Below are 11079 nucleotides of genomic sequence, written 5' to 3'. Positions count from 1 at the left end.
TTTTAAAATCAGTAAGGGAAAAAGGTCCAATAACATATAAAGGTAGACCAATCAAAATTACACTAGACTTCTCACCAGAGACTATGAAACCTACAAGATCCTGCATAGATGTCATACAGATGATAAGAGAACACAAATGCCAAACTAGGCTACTATACCCAGCAACATTCTTAATTACTATAGATGGAAAAACCAAGATATTCCATGATAAAACCAAATTTCACAATGTCTTTCCACAAATCCAGCCCTACAAAATATAATAGATGGAAAAGGCCAACACAAGGAAGGAAACTACACCCTAGAAAAAGCAAGAAAGAATTCATCTTTCAACAAACCCTAAAGAAGATAGCCACACGAAAACAGAAATAAAATCAAAAATAACAAGAAGCAACAATCACTATTCCTTCATATCTCTTAACATCAACTAGGGGCTCAAATACTCAATAAAAAGATATAGACAAACAGACTGGAAAGGGAGGAAAACAGTATTCCAAGAAAACTGTCACAAGAAACAAGCTGGAGTTACAATTTTAAAACCAAATAAAGACATCATTCAACCAAAAGTCATCAAAAAGCATAAGGAAGAACACTTCATACTCATCAAAGGAAAAATCTACCAAGAACTCTCAATTTTGAACATCTATGCTCCAAATGCAAGGGCAACCACATTCATAAAAGAAACTTTACTAAAGCTCAAAGCACACATTACACCTCACACAATGATAGTGGGAGACTTCAAGATCACATTCTCAGCAATAGACAGATCATGGAAACACAAACTAAACAGAGACATCTTGAAACTAACAGAAGTTATGGACCAAATGGATTGAAAAGATACCTATAGAACATTTCATTCTAAAACAAAAGAATATACCATAATCTCAGAACCTCATAATACCTTCTTCAAAACTGAGAATATGACTGGTCACAAAACAGGCCTCAACAGATAAAAGAAGATTGAAATAATCCCATGCATCCTATCAGATCACCACAAACTAAGGCTGGTCTTCAATAATAAAAACAACAGAAAGCCCACATACACATGGAAGCTGAACAATGTCCTACTCAAGGATAACTTGATAAAGGGAGAAATTAAAGACTTTTTTAGAGTTTAGTGAACATGAAGGCACAACATACCCAAACTTATAGGACACAATGAAAGCAGTGCTAAGAGGAAAACTCATAGCTCTGAATGCCAGCAAAAAGAAACTAGAGAGAGCATACACTAGTAACTTGATCACGCACTTGAAAGCTCTAGAACAAAAAGAAGCAAATACACCCAAGAGGAGTAAATGGCATTAAATAATCAAACTGAGATTTGAAATCAACCAAGTAAAAACAAAAAGAACTATTTAAAGAATCAACAAAACCAGGAGCTGGAAAGAACACCTATGTCCCTCAACAAAGGAACGGATACAGAAAATGTGGTGCATATGCAGCTAGAGTCACGAGCTCTGGGGATACTGGTTAATTCATATTGTTGTTCCACCTAAGGTTTGCAGACCCCTTCAGATCCTTGGGCTCTAGCTTCTCCATTGGGGGACCTGTGTTAAATCCTATAGATGACTGTGAGCATAAAGCCTCATAGGAGACAGCAATATTAGGCCTATTTGGCCATCATTAGGAAGAGAGGTCCCTTGTATTGAAAACTTTATATGCCCCAGTACAGGGTAATGCCAGGGCCAAGAAGTGGGAGTGGGTGGGTAGGGGAGCAGGGCAGAGGGAGAGTATAGGGAACTTTCGGGATAGAATTTGAAATGTAAATAAAAATATCTAGTTAAAAAAGAATATGAATATAAAAGAAAAGAAAATGTGGTACTTTACACAATGGAATACCACTCAGCCATTAAAAAAATGACTTTATGAAATTCCCAGGCAAAGGACTGTAAGATGAAAATATCATCCTTAGTTAGGTAACTCAGTCACAAAAGAATGCACACAGTACACACTCACTGATAAGTGGATATTAGTCCATAAGTTTGTAATATCCAAGATTCAATTAAGATTCTTTGAAATCCAAGAAAAAGGAGGTCCAAAATGTGGATGCTTCAGTGCTTCTTAGAAGGAAGAACAAAATGCTCACAAGAGGAAAGGGAGGTAATGTGTGGAGAAGAAACTGAAGAAAAGGCCACCCAGACTCTGCTCCACCTTGGGATACATCCCATATACAATCACCAAACCCGGACAATGTTGTGGATACCAATAAGTGCTTTCTTACAGAAGTCTGATATGACTGTCTCCCGATAGACTCTGCCAGAGCCTGACAAATACAGAGGTGGATGCTGGAAGCTAATCACTGGACTGAGTGCTGGATCCTGGATGGAAGACTTGAGGGAAAGACTGAAGGATCTGAGTTGGTTTGCAGCCCCATGCGGGTAGCAAAAGTATCAATACCCCAGAGTTCCCATGAACTGAATCACCAACCAAAGAGTACACATGGAGGGACCCATGGCTCTGGTCACATATGTGGCAGATGATGGCCTTGTTGGACATCAGTGGGTAGAGTGGCCCTTGGGCCTGAAGTTGTTTGATGCCCCAGTGAAGTGGAATGCCAGGGGAGTGGATGGGTAGCTGAAGGAACACTCTCATAGAGGCAGGGGAAGTGAGGATGGTATAGGGAGCTTCCAAAAGGGGAGACATGGAAAGGGGAAAATATTTGAAATATAAACAAAGAAAATATCCAATAAATTATTCCTGTAAGTAATTATTTTAAAAGAAAAAAAATAAAAACAAATGAGCCCCATGGTTTTCTGTGAAATATTCTCATGAGATAAGACCTTCAACAAAAAATATTTTACACCTGTCCAATCACAACACTCGCCATGCTAAAAATACCATAAGACTGAGACACAATTTACAAAGACAGAGGTTGGCCCAGACACCATACTACATCACACACTCTCAGTGCCCTGTGCTGCAGCAGAAGGATCCCATGTCTCCAGCCTGCTGACCCCAGCAGCCAGAAGTCTTGAAGTATCTGAGGATGTGGATGCTGAGAGTTCTAAGTCATGAAGACAAAATTTTCAGTGATTCAATCACCTTAAGATAACCACCTTAGATCTCTCTTCCTTCCATGGAAACAAAGGCAGTTCATGGAGGTACAGAATGTCACTGGTCTGATCTTAGTCCATAAGAAATGTGGGAGTCCTGTTTTCTGAACAAATGTGGTAAGTTTTGACATTACTATAATCATGGTCTAAATATAAAAAACATATCGGTGAAGTAAGACCTAGAAATTTGTTTTCTTTACAATAACTAGAATCAAAATGAGCACAAACTCTTTGTACCTGAAGCCTGCCTAGAGAGTCTGCTATGACATATTCTTTCTGTAAGTGGAGAAGATGTAAGTCAGACATCAATATTATCATGACAGCTTTGATCATAAAACTAGATGTGATTTTTGCACTTAGCATCAGAAGCTCCCAGCATTATAGAAGATAAAACAGTCAAGACACAATAAAATGGAAGGAGGGAGGGTTCATTGTGACATTTTTTGAATAATAATAACAATAATAAACTTTAAGATTCTTCAGAGAATGGATATCAACATACACACACATACACACACACATAAACACACATACACGCACATGCACACACACACACACAACTTTACTATTCTGGACCTCTGCCAGACTGCAACAAGGATGCCAAGCTGCAATGTCCAGAATGGATCTGAACAAACAGGAATTGGCAGAGATTTGCAAAAACAGCTAAAGTCAACTCCAAAATAACTTCAAATCAGACAGAGCACTCAGGCCTTTACTGACGAAGCCAAAAAGGCAGCATCCTTTCCTCACATCCCTCTTCCCAACCCTCCTCCCAAGGATATTCCATCCTTGATGTTCCTTGAGCTTGGCCATGCTATGCTCTCTCTGCACATTTCCATGCATTCCCTTCCAAAAGCATCCTAGAGAATAGATAAAAATTTAAATGTTGCTTAATTGTCATAAGTTCCTGTGACAATTTCTTCCAGCCTAGGTGTATGGTTAACATCTGTCCAGAAAATGTCCTACTTGGAGGTAACTGATATCCATGTGGGTGGTCTATCTACAAACTATGCTAGCTGATGCTTTTTAACATTGTATACTGGTTTAATTTATTCATGAATTACACAGCTTTTTAAAATATATTTGCCTGTAAAGTCTTCCTTGATTATATGAGGATATTGGAAAGGGAACAAAGTAAACAAACAGCAATTTTATGAGAACTAAATAAACATTATGATAAAATCAATTTCCTTTTAACTCATTATATTCTTCATTGTGACTGGTGTCCTAAAGCCTTGTGGTTACAGAAATACTAGTCAGGGTGACTATTTGAATTTGATTCTGTTTCATTTTGACACCACATTCATAGATCAAAAGTTATTTCCTACTGCCTGTTATATCAAGCTTGGATTTCTGCAAAAGTTCAGTCTTTCACTCCTGTTTAATTCTTCCTTTCTTCCTCTATATTTCTTTTATATTTGGCATGAGACCACCATCCTTTTTCTTTGATTCTTAAAATATTGTGCAGCCCTTGCTTAAGCACAGGAAGCAGGTTTGTTCTTTGTTTTCCTATAATATCAGAAATGTTCTGGTCTGACAGTCTGTCCAGGCATACAGACAACTCACTAAGCCAAAATAATTTCCTCTATATCTGTCATGAACCCTTATTTCAATACAATTCCTGTCTTTATTACAATTCTGTAAAGAATAGAAGAACATTAGAATTCCTAAAACTGTTTGCTTTTGCCAGCAGCAAGATACCAAGGCTTGTTATTAACTCTATGATCACAATCTTTATTTTATTCATACTAGTCCCTTATTTCTGAAGCCGAACATAAAAGCCTAGTTATTCAAGTACATTTTGACAGCTTCTAGAATTTCGCTAAGTTTTTCTTCTTTAAGAATTTTTCTCAAATCCTCTGTCATATGCTTAGTAATAAGGTTCATTAATTATATAAATAATAAGTTGTAAGAAAGACACAATTTTCTATATAACTGTTCTTCCTGAGGAACTTCCATTAATTTCATTCTTGTTTGCACCGGCTTTTTGTTATCTTAGCTCTAGCTTTTGGAGAGAGAGAGAGCTTTAAAACTGTAGAACATAAGTACAAGCAAATGGTGTATAGCATTTCCACTAAGGACAGTGAAGGGTCAGTCCAAGGTCGTCCAAGCATTAGCACTTTGTCAAACAGCACCTGCAGGACACTTGGCACCACTATGCATGGATGCATGGATGCATGTGTGTGAGTCTGTGTGTCTATGTGACTGTGTGACCATAAGTCTACGCATCTGTGAGTCTGTGCCAGTGCCTGTGCCCATGCCCATGCCCGTGCCCATGCCCATGCCTTTGTCTGTGACTGTGTCTGTATCTGTGGTGTCTTTCACCCTTGTTTGACTACCCCAACCAATTAACCTGGGACCATACCCATCCTGTCTCCCATCTTGCTATAGATAATAAGGATATAGGAACATAGATGCTGGAAGATTACTTTGAGATGCTTCTATTCTGACAGCATCCCACCTTATAACTGCAAAGGGAAACTGTTCTCTCGGGATCCCTCCTTCCAGAGGGCAGTATCAGTCTCTCAATCCTGAGTTTCAGAACATTCCTGTTGCTGAGTTTTGAAGCACAGAGTTACAAGTGCCTAGTGTTTGTTTCATTTTATGTTTATTATTTATTCAGTCATTTCTGTCCCTTCTAATTTTATTACTTTTTGACTCATGAATTATCCCTCTGTCTCACGGGTATATTCTTGTTGAAATGCTAAGATTAGGGTTTTGTGACTTCTTCATAACTTACACTAGAACATTAGTTGTATACGTTTCCATATTTCTTAATTTTGTGTGGTTTCTCCTTTTATGGGTTCCTATTTTTATTGAATTATATCCTATGCTTTCATAGCATAAATTTATAAAGTTTATATTATATTTTAAGCTGGCATATATGTCTATTTCATTCTTACTTGATAAGCTGTCAACATTCTAAGAGCTTTATGGTCATTTCTTTTTGGTTTAACTTAAAAGGTATAATTTTATTTACAACAGACAATTATAAGTATTTATTAGCACTTTCTCCTTGTTTATAGATTGATATTTGAACTTGTGTACTATATCTTTAAAGAAACTTGGACATGTATAACTGCAGAAGGTCCTCATAAATTGCTAACTCAGTCAAAAATGAGGCTTTTCCAAACCCATTCTTTTTCTGTGACTAAATTCTTATATTCACTTCACAAAGCTATACCTCTTGGAGTTGCTTCACAAAAAAGTGAAGTTTTAATATCAGATTGCCCTTATTTTCATTTCTTAAGCTTAATTCAAGCAAATTGTGTATATATTTCTTTAAAAGAATCTACTTCCCACACTTTGCTAAACCAGCTATCTACTTGTTACATATAAATGCTATCCATCCTTATACCCAGAGATTAATGTAGCTACCACCCCTCATCAAAGAAGCCCATCATTACAGCAAATGGAGACTGTCTCAGAAAACCACAACTGGATGTAATGAATGCAGAGATTTACAGATAATTGGGAGCCCAATCCCAGTGAATACATCTAAATCAAAGCTCCTGAAACTATGACCCATGGATTATCATGGAAGAGGGCATAAAGATTTTAGGTGCCAGAATACCAGGAAGTCTGCTGTGAAACTGTCTATCCTGAAACAGCTACATAAAGAAGGGGACAATGGCAAAAATAAAGGACATGTTAGTGTGGAATAATAATTTACAAACAGAACCACAGGGAACTAATGATTACTGTGAGCAAGAGAATTAGAGGCAAGCAGAGATGCCTTCTTATTGGCTGTCCATTGAAGAGTGGTCAACCCTGAAACCATACACATAAAAATAATTAAAACTGATTCAGCAAGTTTGGGAAAAACATAATTCAGTTTTTTGTGTTATGTAGAAGAAATCCAATGAATGATTTTCTACGTACATAAAAGAGATTGGTTTTTAAATGACATTATCACACGGCAAATAGGTGTATCTGGATATAAAGTATAACTCAAGAAGATACCATGGGAGATATAACTCTTGTAAATGTTACTGTTTATACTGCACAAAATAGGTAAGTACAAAAATTCATGGATGGAGGGATTATGCAGTATACACTACACAGGTATAATATTTCACTATAAACTCTCGTTTATAATGAAATATTTAGTTCATTCAGCTTTCAACATGAATACTAAAAACAGAAGTATAACTTTTCTAATCAGAGAATTTAAAAAAGCAATGTAAAAAAAGTACAAGCATGACATCTGGACAGTGGGACTTGGGAGAAGTTCACTCAGTGTGCAATTGTCTGTCAGTTGCAATAAAAGGACCCCTATGAGTCAGTTATCAGGTGGAAAAAATATGAAAGAATAAAAGCCGGGCCATGAGGATGCTCTAGAAACACTACGATGTACTTTAGTTATAAATCTCACATGCAGCTCATTTTAGCCAACATCATTACTGCCTAGGCTCATGGTTGGCAATTAAAGATTCACAATGGCACTTATTTACAGAGGTTGGGATACCAGTTAAGGTGGGGTGAGAAAGCCTCATATATGATTGGGAAGTGGGAAGTCATCCAGAAATATCTTTGTGAAGAATTGTCTCTCACATCTACCTGGTATCTCATTAATCCACAGCCCAAGAAAGCACATGGGCTGCTCAGTATCTCAGTAACTCTCTTGTGGACGCTAGCTCTTACTAACATTCTTCTGGAATTTCTTGAGGGATGTAAAGGGATGTTCTACAATTTTCACGCCAGAATACTTCAAATTCAGCACAAGTCAGCTCCTCAACTCCTGACAGAGCATTGGAAGAAAAGTAAGGAAGGATTTGTGTCCACATATGTTTGCTTCCAGAGTTTGATAAAATGTCTATCTATGTTCATGTCCTTCTGTCCTTTCAATATTGAGAAGCTGCATGTGGGGACTGCTACACTGGATTTTCTTCAAGGAAAGGATGGAGACATGAGGCTTTCTTTAAAAAGAGTGTTGGATACCTAAAATATGGGAGGAATGTCAGTAAGGTTTGTGAGACCATTGAGCCTTCTGTTATCCCAGTTTTTCCAATGTGTTGCCACTGGGAGAATGGTGCAACTTACATTCCTTTAAGAGGCAAGGAGAAAGCTAATGTGGTCACAGACTTCCTTGATCTCAGCATTTAGAGTATGAGAAAGGAAGATTACATTCATTTGAAGTCAGCCTGGGCTACATAGATGTGAGGAGCCGCCCTCACATTCGCCATTACAAGATGGTGCTGACATCATGTGTTCTAAGTAGTAAACAAATAATCTGCGCATGTGCCGGGGTAGTTTTCCACTCCATGTGCTCTGCCTTGCCCATGACGACAACTAGGCTGATGGGCTGCAGCCAATCAGGGTGCGACACATCCGAGGCGGAGGACAATTCTCCATAAAAGGAACGGGGTTTTGCCATTCACTCTCTTCCTCCTGAAGAAGTAAGCAATAAAGCCTTTTGTCGAAGAAGATTCCGGTTGTCCTGAGTGTGTACTTGCTGGCGGGGACAAAAGCTCGGGATAAGTGGCGCCGAGAAACCCGGGAACTACCATCACACCTGCGCAAGGGAGATCCCTCATTCTCGAGGCAGAACCAGAACTGCGGGACACGTTACAGCTTTACGAGATATGTCTGGCCTTGAACTTTCTCCAGTGTTAGAAGCCTTTCTGTTCCTTTTCACATGTCAACAAGTGGTTAAGGTAGGGCGGAGAATTCTGGATGAAATTCAAGACAGTCTATCAGAAGTAAAGCGGGAGAGAGAGTACGAGCAAAGAGGAAACATGGTGCACCAAATAAGTATACAGGCCTTTCCATGGGTCTTGAACCTGAGGAAAAGATAATGTCAGGGAAGAATACCTGGGGAGAGATTGGAAGGAAAGAGGAGAAAAACAAAAGAAAAAAGATCAATCAGGGGAGGTTTCTAGGAGAAGGAGCCTATACCCGTCACTAGATGAGTTTAAGCAGCTAGCTCTTAGTAGCTCTGAATCAGATGAAGAACTTAGCCCCTCTGAGGAAACAGACTTGGAGGAGGAAGCAGCTCGTTATGAGAGAAAAAAGTACCAGCCAGATAAAATGTGAGCTAATCAGTCAAGAAAAAAGCCAAAAGCGGCTGGCGAAGGCCAGCTTGCTGCTCGGCCTCTGGACAGTTGGCTTCAAGGTCATAGTGCACCTCCGCCCTATGCGGAGCCCCCGCCCTACGTAGTGCGTCAGCCCTGCGCAGAGAGACAGTGTGCAGACTCGTTCATTCCAAGAGAGGAACAAAGGAAAATGCAACAGGCATTTCCGGTCTTTGAAGGAGCTGAGGGTGGGAGTGTTCACGCTCCGGTAGAGTATATACAGATTAAAGAGCTTGCTGAGTCGCTCCATATGGAGTCAGTGCTAATTTCACTATAGCACAAGTCAAAAGGCTTGCGAATCACGCTATGACTCCTGGTGATTGGCAGACTGTAGTAAAAGCTGCAGCCCCCAGTATGGGAATGTATCTTGAGTGGAAAGCCTTGTGGCAGGACTCCTGCCAAATGCAGGCAAGGGCCAATGCCACCATGGAAGGGAATCAAAGAACATGGACGTTTGAATTACTTACAGGTCAGGGACAGCATGCTGCTAACCAAACAGATTATCATTGGGGAGCGTACACTCAAATCTCAGTTGCCGCTGTTAAGGCATGGAAGGCACTCTCTAAGAAGGGAGAGGCAAGTGGGCATTTGACCAAGATTACTCAAGGTGCACAGGAGTCCTTCTCAGATTTTGTGGCCAGAATGACAGAGGCAGCAGGGCATATTTTTGGAGATTCGGAGCAAGCCACACCTGTGGTAGAACAGCTCATTTATGAGCAAGCCACACAGGAGTGCCGAGCGGCCATAGCCCCAAGAAAGAACAAAGGCTTACAAGACTGGCTCAGGGTTTGTCGGGAGCTCAGGGGACCTCTCACCAATGCAGGCTTAGCGGCCGCCATCCTCCAATCCCAAAAACACTCCATGGGCAGAAATGATCAGAGGACATGTTTTAACTGCGGGAAGCTTGGGCATCTTAAGAAAGATTGCAGAGCTCCAGACAAAAGGGGGGGGGGACCCTAACTCTTTGCTCTAAGTGTGGCAAGGGCTATCATAGAGCTGACCAGTGTCGCTCTGTGAGGGATATAAAGGGCAGACTCCTTCCCCCGCCTGATAACCAAACAGCTGATGTGTCAAAAAACGGGCCATCGGGTCCTTGGTCCCAGGGCCCTCAAAGATATGGGAACCGGTTTGTCAGGACCCAGGAAGCAGTCAGAGAGACGACCCAGGAAGACCCACAAGGGTGGACCTGCGTGCCGCCTCCGACTTCCTACTAATGCCTCAAATGAGTATTCAGCCGGTGCCAGTGGAGCCTATACCATCCTTGCCCCCTGGAACCATGGGCCTTATTCTTGCCCAGGGTTCACTCACCTTGCAGGGCTTAGTTGTCCACCCTGGAGTTATGGATTGTCAACATTCCCCTGAAATACAGGTCCTGTGCTCAAGCCCTAAGGGCGTTTTTTTCTATTAGCAAAGGAGATAGGATAACTCAGCTGCTGCTTAGCAAAGGAGATAGGATAACTCAGCTGCTGCTCCTCCCTGATAATACCAGGGAGAAATCTGCAGGACCTGAGATAAAGAAAATGGGCTCCCTACACAAAGAATAAACAGGCTGAGAAAGAAATTAGGGAAACAACACCGTTCTCAATAGTCACAAATAATATAAAATATCTTGGCGTGACTCTAACTAAGGAAGTAAAAGATCTGTATGATAAAAACTTCAAGTCTCTGAAGAAAGAAATTAAAGAAGATCTCAGAAGATGGAAAGATCTCCCATGCTCATGGATTGGCAGGATCAACATTGTAAAAATGGCTATCTTGCCAAAAGCAATTTACAGATTCAATGCAATCCCCATCAAAATTCCAACTCAATTCTTCAACGAATTAGAAGGAGCAATTTGCAAATTCATCTGGAATAACAAAAAACCTAGGATAGCAAAAACTCTTCTCAAGGATAAAAGAACTTCTGGCGGAATCACCATGCCTGACCTAAAGCTTTACTACAGGGCAATTGTGAT

This window comes from Mus musculus, chromosome 7, assembly GCF_000001635.26.
Source record: "Mus musculus strain C57BL/6J chromosome 7, GRCm38.p6 C57BL/6J".
Taxonomy (NCBI): domain Eukaryota; kingdom Metazoa; phylum Chordata; class Mammalia; order Rodentia; family Muridae; genus Mus; species Mus musculus.
Note: the sequence above shows the minus strand (reverse complement) of the source record.